Below are 11,132 nucleotides of genomic sequence, written 5' to 3'. Positions count from 1 at the left end.
TAGTTCAGTGGAGCGGCGTGTAGCTCAGTGGAGCGGCGTGTAGTTCAGTGGAGCACGTGTAGCTCAGTGGAGCGACGTGTAGCTCAGTGGAGCACGGAGCAGCGTGTAGCTCAGTGGCTCTTTTCTAATCTTCACCTGGCGACCGACATCGCCACTCATTTATTTCAGCAAATGTAATTCTTGTTTTTCCAGTTTATGCTCTCTCTATATTGTCCCGCCCCTAACCCCGCCCCTGTCCTCGCCCCTGCCCCTGTCTTCGCCCCTGCCCCTGTCCTCGCCCCTGTCCTCGCTCTCGCCCTCGCTCTCGCCCCTGCCCCTGTCTTCGCCCCTGCCCCTGTCTTCGCCCCTGCCCCTGTCCTCGCTCTCGCCCCTGTCCTCGCCCCTGTCCTTGCTCTCGCCCCTGTCCCCGCCCCTGTCCTCGCCCTTGCCCCTGTCCTCGCCCCTGCCCCTGTCCTCGCTCTCGCCCCTGTCCTCACTCTCACCCCGTCCTCGCCCCTGTCCTCGCTCTCGCCCCTGTCCTCGCCCCTGCCCCTGTCTTCGCCCCTGCCCCTGTCCTCGCTCTCGCCCCTGTCCTCACTCTCGCCCCTGTCCTCGACCCTGCCCCTGTCTTCGCCCCTGTCCTCGCTCTCGCCCCTGTCCTCGCCCCTGTCCTCACTCTCGCCCCTGTCCTCACTCTCGCCCCTGTCCTCGACCCTGCCCCTGTCTTCGCCCCTGTCCTCGCTCTCGCCCCTGTCCTCGCCCCTGCCCCTGTCTTCGCCCCTGCCCCTGTCCTCGCTCTCGCCCCTGTCCTCGCCCCTGTCCTCACTCTCGCCCCTGTCCTCACTCTCGCCCCTGTCCTCGACCCTGCCCCTGTCTTCGCCCCTGTCCTCGCTCTCGCCCCTGTCTTCGCCCCTGCCCCTGTCCTCGCTCTCGCCCCTGTCCTCGCCCCTGTCCTCACTCTCGCCCCTGTCCTCGCTCTCGCCCCTGTCCTCGCCCCAGCCCCTGTCTTTGCCCCTGTCCTCGCTCTCGCCCCTGTCCTCGCCCCTGTCCTCACTCTCACCCCGTCCTCGTCCTCGTCCCTCTGGGCTCAGACTGGTTGAACAGATGTTGGTCCGTGTGAGCAGCAGCTGCTCAGGATTTACTTCCATAAAAAGCCTTGCGCTCGTGTCAGAACAAAGTGTGTCACAGGATTCAGTTTGGAATTTGTACATGATTTGGAAATTCTATCAACTAAATTAAACAATTCTAAAGAAATAAATCTAATCTAAACATTTAAAATCTAAATCAATCTGAAATTCGACATGATAAAATCTCATCTGCTCCATAATGTAAATATATCTACCGTATTTTCCGGAGAATAAGTTGCACCAGCGAAAAAATGCATAAAAGAGAAGAAAACATACGTCACACTGGAGTATAACATACATAAGAACATCTGTAAATGTATGCTAACGCTAACACCTTCAGCTACATGACGGGTAAAATGGTCACATTTATATAGCGCTTTTTCTACCGTCAAGGTACTCAAAGCGCTTTACATCAAGGAACCAGTCACCCATTCACACACACATTCACACCCCAGATGTACGCAGACACTGGGGTGCCTTGGGTTAAGTGTCTTGCCCAAGGACACAACGGCAGTATTCACATGAGGCAGCTGCGATCGCACCGCCAACCTGCGGGCCAGTGGATCTGACCGCTCTGACTGAGCGGGGAGTCGAACCGCCGACCTTTGGATCAGAAGACGAGCACTCTACCACTGAGCTACTGCCGCCCCAGCGTTAGCATACGTACGGGTGTACGTATGCTAACGCTAACACCTTCAGCTACATGACGGGTGTACGTATGCTAACGCTAACACCTTCAGCTACATGACGGGTGTACGTATGCTAACGCTAACACCTTCAGCTACATGACGGGATGTACGTATGCTAACGCTAACACCTTCAGCTACATGACGGGGTGTACGTATGCTAACGCTAACACCTTCAGCTACATGACGCGGTGTACGTATGCTAACGCTAACACCTTCAGCTACATGACGGGGTGTACGTATGCTAACACCTTCAGCTACATGACGCGGTGTACGTATGCTAACGCTAACACCTTCAGCTACATGACGGGGTGTACGTATGCTAACGCTAACACCTTCAGCTACATGACGGGGTGTACGTATGCTAACGCTAACACCTTCAGCTACATGACGGGGTGTACGTATGCTAACGCTAACACCTTGAGCTACATGACGGGATGTACGTATGCTAACGCTAACACCTTCAGCTACATGACGGGGTGTACGTATGCTAACGCTAACACCTTGAGCTACATGACGGGGTGTACGTATGCTAACGCTAACACCTTGAGCTACATGACGGGGTGTACGTATGCTAACGCTAACACCTTGAGCTACATGACGGGGTGTACGTATGCTAACGCTAACACCTTCAGCTACATGACGGGGTGTACGTATGCTAACGCTAACACCTTCAGCTACATGACGGGGTGTACGTATGCTAACGCTAACACCTTCAGCTACATGATGGGGTGTACGTATGCTAACGCTAACACCTTCAGCTACATGACGGGTGTACGTATGCTAACGCTAACACCTTCAGCTACATGACGGGTGTACGTATGCTAACGCTAACACCTTCAGCTACATGACGGGATGTACGTATGCTAACGCTAACACCTTCAGCTACATGACGGGTGTACGTATGCTAACGCTAACACCTTCAGCTACATGACGGGTGTACGTATGCTAACGCTAACACCTTCAGCTACATGACGGGATGTACGTATGCTAACGCTAACACCTTCAGCTACATGACGGGGTGTACGTATGCTAACGCTAACACCTTCAGCTACATGACGCGGTGTACGTATGCTAACGCTAACACCTTCAGCTACATGACGGGGTGTACGTATGCTAACACCTTCAGCTACATGACGCGGTGTACGTATGCTAACGCTAACACCTTCAGCTACATGACGGGGTGTACGTATGCTAACGCTAACACCTTCAGCTACATGACGGGGTGTACGTATGCTAACGCTAACACCTTCAGCTACATGACGGGGTGTACGTATGCTAACGCTAACACCTTGAGCTACATGACGGGATGTACGTATGCTAACGCTAACACCTTCAGCTACATGACGGGGTGTACGTATGCTAACGCTAACACCTTGAGCTACATGACGGGGTGTACGTATGCTAACGCTAACACCTTGAGCTACATGACGGGGTGTACGTATGCTAACGCTAACACCTTGAGCTACATGACGGGGTGTACGTATGCTAACGCTAACACCTTCAGCTACATGACGGGGTGTACGTATGCTAACGCTAACACCTTCAGCTACATGACGGGGTGTACGTATGCTAACGCTAACACCTTCAGCTACATGATGGGGTGTACGTATGCTAACGCTAACACCTTCAGCTACATGACGGGTGTACGTATGCTAACGCTAACACCTTCAGCTACATGACGGGTGTACGTATGCTAACGCTAACACCTTCAGCTACATGACGGGATGTACGTATGCTAACGCTAACACCTTCAGCTACATGACGGGGTGTACGTATGCTAACGCTAACACCTTCAGCTACATGACGGGGTGTACGTATGCTAACGCTAACACCTTCAGCTACATGACGGGGTGTACGTATGCTAACGCTAACACCTTCAGCTACATGATGCGGTGTACGTATGCTAACGCTAACACCTTCAGCTACATGATGCGGTGTACGTATGCTAACGCTAACACCTTCAGCTACATGACACAGACAGAACTGTGGTAAGTGTCTGGTATGTTAACGTAACATATGAACAGTTATTCAGATAACTATAGCATAAAGAACATGCTAACAAGTTTAGCAAAGCATCAGTTTTACCCCAAATCACTAAATCCATTGAGTTGCGTTCAGACCTCATACATCGTCCTTGTTGAAGACTTTGGTTTGGTCCTGTTCTAGTCCTGGTTTAGTGCCAAGATTAGCCTCAGTTTAGTCCCAATTGTGATGCAGTCTTTGCGTAAGTGTGAACGCAGCCTCAATCTTGTGTTGACTAGTTCCGTACATACACTTGTACATACATTACTGCATCACAACCTCAGTGTCACTTCTAATCAACTCCACAAACTCCTCAGGTCGAGGAAGGGTCAGGACTAGACCAGACCCCGCTGCCTCACGGCCCCCTTGCGGCCCTTAAAGACAATAATTATATGGCGGCCCTCGATACGCTTCAGACACAGGGTCAGGGTTGGGGTTAGGGTTAGGGTCAGGATCAGGGTTAGGGTCAGGGTCAGGGTCAGGGTCAGGGTCAGGGTCAGGGACAAGACAGCGGATTTGGACCCACGAGAGAAAATATTGCCTGAGCTGTATCAGTGGGACCGGTCTCGGTCGCCGCCATGTTGGAATTCAGACCCACGCTCCACACTGACCCCTGACCAACGCTCCACACTGACCCCTGACCCACGCTCCACACTGACCCCTGACCCACGCTCCACACTGACCCCTGATCTTTAGTTTACTAAAGTCTTGTGTATTATTAGTGTTATATGTGCCTTTTATTCCTTCCAAAATACTCCAGCCTTTGACCTTCTTTAAGGTCAACAGGAAGTGCTTTGTGTTTGTGTCAATTCTACTCAAGAACTTAAGTATTCAAGCATTTCACATGTTGAACAATCAGAAGTCTTTTGACACTTAAAATGCAGCAGCACAACAACTAACAAGAAGAACTATTCATGATCCAAGTGTCTATGAAGATGATTGATATTTGACCCGTGAGCGCCCTGGACCTGATGCTGATGTTGTGACTGTCATTTCTTATATTAACCATGTTATATTTCAGCTTTTGATATGAGTAAAGCACCCAAATGTGAGCAGTTTGTATCTGACCCTGCCATGCCCCCTGTCCTCTGCACCTGCTGCTTTTCCACTGGACGTGTAATAAAATGTGGCTCATGCAACTGGCTTCATCTTTTTATTGAATGACTTTATGACATTTCATTTGGATTGCCATTATTTAGACATTTGAGACTATATATTGGTGAGTATTATTATTATCGACCATTAATGCGTAAATAGAAAACATTAAGAGTCCAAAGATGGATCCTTGAGGCAAACCATCAAACTACAACAAAACAAAGTGAACAGAGAGAGTCCAGTCAAGTCAAAAGGACATGAATAAAGTCGGGACACGTCCCCTGAAGAGTCAGTGTTTCCATTTGATAAAAGGCCAACATGATCTCAGTCCAGTCGTGGACAGCCCCTCCCCTCAGGCTTCAGCCCCTCCCCTCGGGCTTCAGCCCCTCCCCTCAGGCTTCAGCCCCTCCCCTCGGGCTTCAGCCCCTCCCCTCAGGCTTTGGCTCTGCCTTTTTGCTGCAGCCAAAAGTACACTCCACAGGTCTGCTCTAATATTCAACATGTTTATCTTTTAAGGGATCATCTCAAAATAGGTTGAAGCTAACACCTTCAGCTACAAAACAAAGACAAAAAAAAATGTGCGCATGGATAAAACGATAGTATCTTGTTAGACCTGCTCACCTCTAGTCCCTGAACATCCTTTGGTATGAACTCTCCAAATAATGTCACCTGTCGTGGCATGTTTGTTTACTCAATCTACATGGTCCACGGGCCCTAGGGGCCCTAGGGGCCCTAGGGGCCTACGACACATCCCATTCAACCCAAATTGTGAGATGACCACATTGAAACCTGTAATTGTCAGTTGCCTGAGTTTAGACCTCAGACATGTCAGAGTGACAGAAGCAGGACACGCCCTTTTGTCTCAGTGAGAATCTCACATCTTCTGTGATTGGCCGAAACCTCATGTGGGTTTGTGTTGGTCGTTCTTCAGTGCGTAGCACGTTACTAGAGCCAAATCTCTTGATCATTTGCTGCGCAGCGTCTTGCAGCAAAAAAGAGCTCACCCGCACGCACCCGCCGAGCTCACCCGCACGCACCCGCCGCCTAATGTTGTTCTAATGCTCGTTGCTGATCGAGGTTTTTAGCATTTCAAAACAATGACTGTCACAAAGATGTATTGAAGCTTCAAAGCAACAAAAAGACGAAATGTAGGTTCAACCCCCCAAGACGAAAAATATTACGTCTTTTCAGCTTCAACCCATTTTGAGATGATCCCTAAATGAATGGCGGAGGCCAATGTAAATATGAAAACAACCTAAACAGAAAACCCACATTAATTATTGATTTGACTAAGTCCACAAGTGAAAACATATTGTTCGATGTCATTCCAACTGACAACAAGTACACCTTTAAAACACACGTACTTCGTGAGTACTTCCGGTTAGTTCCGGCTCCGTTTGTGTAATAATTGATCTTCCAAATGGTGACAACAGCAACGCATTCAATCTTAATAACGGGGCCGGTCCTCAAAATGTGACAAAAGTATCAGTAAAATAAAGAAGTCTGATGTTCACGACAACTAACATTTCATGAATGGAGTAAAATGTCTGTCTGCACACCAGAGCGCTCAGACCATTTGACTTCATTTTTGTGTCGAAATGAAAGGAAATATAAAGAGTAGAATTGTGTTAAAGTCTAGATCAGAGGTGGGCAATTATTTTCCTCCGAGGGCCATATTTGAATCCAGGCAAGAGGGCCCCGATCATTGGTGTGAAAAAAATTATAATAATTAAATATCAAATCAAATATAACTTTTCTGTCAAATATAGGCTTTTGAATCTATTATTGAATTCATTTCATGTCGTCTTTATTAAGGATACAAGTGCAGACAGATGCCTAAGGGCAAAAAATATATATATATTTTCAATATTACTTGGCGTGTTTGGCGGGCCGTATTATAAAGACAAACGGGCCATATGTGGCCCGCAGGCCGTAGTTTGGCCCCCTGGTCTAGATCCTCCATTAAACTAAACTAGCTCACGTCTCATTAAATGACTATTTCTAACTCATTTCTAAACCAATCGAAACACAGACAGACTTAGCTCCAAACAAAGACCGTTAAAGTCACGTGTTGAAAGTTGTGAGTGCTGCTGTCTTCCTGCTGCACATGTGCAGAGCTCTAAACAAGCTGCTGTCTTCCTGCTGCACATGTGCAGAGCTCTAAACAAGCTGCTGTCTTCCTGCTGCACATGTGCAGAGCTCTAAACAAGCTGCTGTCTTCCTGCTGCACATGTGCAGTCTGGCACAGGATCAGAATCTGTGACTTCTCTGGTTTTCACACAGGTTTCTTCAAGTGTTTAGAGTTTGTCCTCAGAGCACATGTGCAGAGCTCTAAACAAGCTTCTGTTCTAGAAGCTCATGTCAGAGGGCGGAGCATGAACGGGCCTCTGAACACGCCCACAGACTGAGCAGCTGCAGCAGAAGAAGACCAAAGCTTCCTGCAGTACTGCTCAGTGACCTGTAGAGGCCACTAAAAGACAGCGGGACTTCAGCCGAGCTTCAGCAGCAGAAGTGAGGGGAAAACAGGCTCATTAGGATATATTTGATTATATTTGATATTATAGTTGTGACGGTTATTTTAGATTTGATTGGTCAATCATTGATTGCTTTACAGGAACACGCTGCAGAGACCACTGAGGAGACTTCTGTGAAGAAGAAGGATCTGTCCAAGTGAAGTGTCCTACCATGTCCAACCATGTCCAACCATGTGTCTGTCTCTGCTGCTGTGATCAAAAAATGTATCACAATGTTCACGTTTAATCTACTTTTATTTCATTTCGAGATAGTTACTCAAGTATTTTCTTTACATTCTTTTACGTCATAAGGCGCTGGTACAGCTGGCAGCCCGGTGTAAACGCTCTCTCTTCTTTCTCACACTTATTGTGTTTTATCTCCTATATTTTGTAAATATAGTTAGTATATTTTTTCTATTTTACTGTACGATAGGGACACGCGCTGGAATAGTTTTTTAATTCAACTGTTTTTGACTTTTTTCGGCTGGATTTGAGCGTTTTTCGTTGCGTTCGTTGTGTTGTTGTGACGTGAGCTAGCTCCGAGCGAGCCCACCAGCCCCCCCCCCCGCGCCCTCCGGCCGCGCTAAAGTACGGCGTGTCGTCGGTACACGTTTATATACACGTTTATATGAAAGAGGAACTTCACGAACGATCGGGACACGCACTGGAATCGCTTTAAATTAACTTGTTTTGACTTTATTCGGCTGGATTGAGTGTTTTCGTCGTGTCGTTGCGATGTGTCTTGGCTCTGAGTCCCCCGGCCCCGCCCCCCGGCTCCGGCCCCGCCCCCCGGCTCCGGCCCCGCCCCCCGGCTCCGGCCCCGCCCCCCGGCCGGCACCGTACCGCGTTTACGCAAAGGAGGAACTCATGAAACTGCGGACAACTGTCGTCTTACCCGGAGATCGTCACGTTATCCCGGCGGACATCCTAAGGAAAACGCAACGAGGCAGACGGGCTGGACGTAAACTCCGAGAGAAGAGAGGGACAAACAGGAAGTCGGTTCCCGCCGTAGTCATGGGTAACGTGAGGTCCCTTCAAAATAAAATGACGGAAATAGCGAGCCTCATGCGGTCCCAGAGGATTTATAGGGACAGCAGCGTCTTGATTTTCACAGAGACCTGGTTAACAGCAGAAATGCCAGACTCTATTGTAGGTTTGGACAATTTTCATCTGCTGCGGGCGACAGAACGAGAGAATGCTTGAAGAAAAGAGGTGGAGGTCTGGCGGCTGGTCCAAACCCGAACACTGCACAGTGAGGGAGCAGCTATGTAACAAGGATATTGAACTATTGGCTATTGGCATGAGGCCATATTATCTGCCCCGGGAGTTCTCACATGTGATTTTGATCGCAGTCTATGTGGCCCCGTCTGCCAATGCTGAAAATGCTTGTGAAGCACTGCTCTCCTGCACTTGTAGGCTGCAAACACAGCATCCACAGGCTCTCTTCCTCATCTCTGGTGACTTTAACCACGCTTCTCCCTCTTCTGTTCTACCAACATACACCCAGTATGTTACCTGCCCCACCAGAAACAATGGAACATTGGACTTGTTCTTTGCCAACACCAAGGAGGCTTATTCCTCTTCCCCCCTCCCTCCCCTGGGCAGCTCGGACCACAACCTTGTACATCTGAGGCCTGTGTATGAACCCATCGTGCGCAGGCAGACTGTGGTGTCCCGTGAGGTGAGGATGTGGTCTGCTGAGAGCGAGGAGGCTCTGAGGGACTGCTTCAGCACCACTGTCTGGACTGAGCTTTATGACCCACATGGGGAGGACATCAACACCATCACAGAGTGCATCACGGACTACATCAACTTCTGTTTTGAGAACATTGTTCCCTCCCGGACGGTGCGGTGTTTTCCAAACAACAAGCCATGGATTAACCGTGAACTGAAGGCTCTGCTGAAGGAGAAGAAGAGAGCCTTCAGGTCAGGGAACAAGGAGGAGCTGAGGACTGTGCAGAAGGAGCTGAGGAGGAAGATCAGGCAGGCTGAGGCCGGCTACAAGAGGAGGATGGAGGAGCAGCTGCAGCAAAAGAACATTCAGGGAGTGTGGAGGAGCCTGAAAACCATCTCAGGCTTCAAAATCCCCCCTGCCCAGACGGAGGGGGATCTACAGTGGGTGAATGATTTAAATGCTCACTTCTTGAGGTTTGATCGGTCACCCGCCCCTCCCCCTGCACAGCTGCATGCTCCCTCTTCCACAGCTGGACAATGCCCTGCATCTGTTCCTCTTCGCTCATCTGCCCCGGACCATCAGCTCCCCACTTCGCCTGGACTCACCCGTCCCCCCAGCACACGGTCCCCCTGCCAACCACTGACTGTCACAGCAGCACAGGTGAGGAGTGAGCTGAAGAGCAGGACCTGATGGCATCAGCCCCAGGCTCCTTAAGTCCTGCGCAGATGAACTGTGTGGAGTTATGGAGCATGTCTTCAACATGAGCCTGAAGCTGAGGGTGGTACCACAGGTCTGAAGACCTCCTGTCTGGTACCTGTGCCTAAGACACCGCTCCCCAAAGACCTCAACAGCTTCAGGCCAGTGGCTCTCACGTCCTGATGAAGACACTGGAGCTGGTCCTGGACCACCTCCGCTCCACCGTGAGCTCAGCCATGGACCCGCTGCAGTTTGCATATCGGCCTGGTATCGGAGTGGAGGACGCCGTCATCTCCCTGCTGCACCGCTCTCTCTCTCACCTGGAAAAGCCTGGCAGCTCTGTGAGGATCCTGTTCTTCGATCTTTCCAGAGCCTTCAACACCATCCAGCCGCTGCTCCTGAGGGACAAGCTGGAGACGGCTGGTGTGGAGTATGACCTGCAGAGTGGATCCTGGACTACCTCACGGACCGACCCCAGTTTGTGAGAGCCCGGGACTGTGTGTCTGACACTCGGACCTAGATTAGATCCACATCTATGCTGGACCATGAGTGTCACCCCCTGCAGGACACGCTCTGGAGAGCAGCTTCAGTGAGAGACTGATCCACCCTCGATGTGCGAAGGAAAGGTTCCGTAGGTCTTTCCTTCCTGCTGCTGTCAGACTTTATAACAAAAACTGTTAGTCCTGAACACTCGCAATACTGACCTAACCATGTGCAATTCTGTCATATGTGCAATTACTGTGAAATTCATGTGCAATCTATGTGCTGTCGTGACACATATTCATGTGCAATTACTGTCGTGATCACATGACATGGTATTTATGTATTTATTTATTATTTATTTATTTGTCTATGGGAGTTTTTATTTATTTATAGGAGATCTTCTAGTGAAAGTGTTTTTCAGACTTCCTATAAGTGATCTGTTCTTCTGGATCTACCTCTGTATCTTCCTGCGTTGCAACAATGAAATTTCCCCATGTGGGACAATAAAGGAATATCTTATCTTATCTTATCTTATCTTGTACCGTACTTTTCGGGCTGTACAGCTCCTGAATAAATACAATATTTAGGAAGAAAATAGAACTTGTCCATATACTGGCTGCACCTGTCATAAACGGCAGGTTCCCACGTTGTCACATGAGATATTTACACATAACTAAACGTGGTAGTGATGGGTCTTTTGAAACTAGGCACACACGAGGTCCTCTGCACTGCAGGACTAATTAGACTAATATCTCTGTGAATATGAGTTGATTGTAATAAATAATACTCACAGCATTTTGAAGCTTAACAAACACATCACAGCGGTCCCCTCTGTCCCTACTGTCCCCTCTGT

This window comes from Eucyclogobius newberryi, unplaced genomic scaffold (genome assembly GCF_026437365.1).
Source record: "Eucyclogobius newberryi isolate DKJ021-1_F unplaced genomic scaffold, fEucNew1.0.hap1 SCAF_8, whole genome shotgun sequence".
In the NCBI taxonomy this organism is placed as follows: domain Eukaryota; kingdom Metazoa; phylum Chordata; class Actinopteri; order Gobiiformes; family Gobiidae; genus Eucyclogobius; species Eucyclogobius newberryi.
The sequence above is the reverse complement of the archived record's forward strand: the minus strand, read 5'-3'. Positions refer to the sequence as shown.